The following is a 599-nucleotide window of genomic DNA, read 5'->3' on the forward strand; positions in this document are numbered from 1 at the left end:
CAAGGGAGTTATCCCTCTCACCACGGCCAGCAGCACGAACGTATCCGGATTTCAGGGTTATTTCCCTTCGTCGGCGTTCGACAGCTGATGACCTTGGTGAGAGAGAAAAACCTGGCAAATCTTATATCTTCTTTTCCAGTGGCATTCTTCACTGATATTGAAAAGGTGAAAACAAGCAATGTTAATTCTCTAAATGGCAAACAGGACACAGTCGTGTGTCGATAAGCCAGCTGGAGGAGATGTCCTCCTGGGGCTAAAAGCAACAGTAACATCCACCCCTAGGGGTCAGCCACACTTAAGTGGCAATATACTACACTTTAGCGTTATTTCGGTTTCATTTACAAGTTGCTGCCACTGGCCACTCCACATAGTTTTTTTTTATTTTTTTTTTACCATGATTATGTACTTAAGTTAGAATACAGTATGCTCTGTTTGTAAATGTGTACGTTAAAGGTTTGCAGCAGACAAGGTGGAAACATAACATCAACACACAGAAGCACAAATAAGCACACATATATCCACACGTGTATACATGGCATAAATATGTGTATATGTCATAGTCACGTTCATTAATATATACATACATACATACATATATA

The sequence above is a fragment of the Octopus bimaculoides genome, chromosome 2 (assembly GCF_001194135.2).
Source record: "Octopus bimaculoides isolate UCB-OBI-ISO-001 chromosome 2, ASM119413v2, whole genome shotgun sequence".
NCBI lineage: Eukaryota > Metazoa > Mollusca > Cephalopoda > Octopoda > Octopodidae > Octopus > Octopus bimaculoides.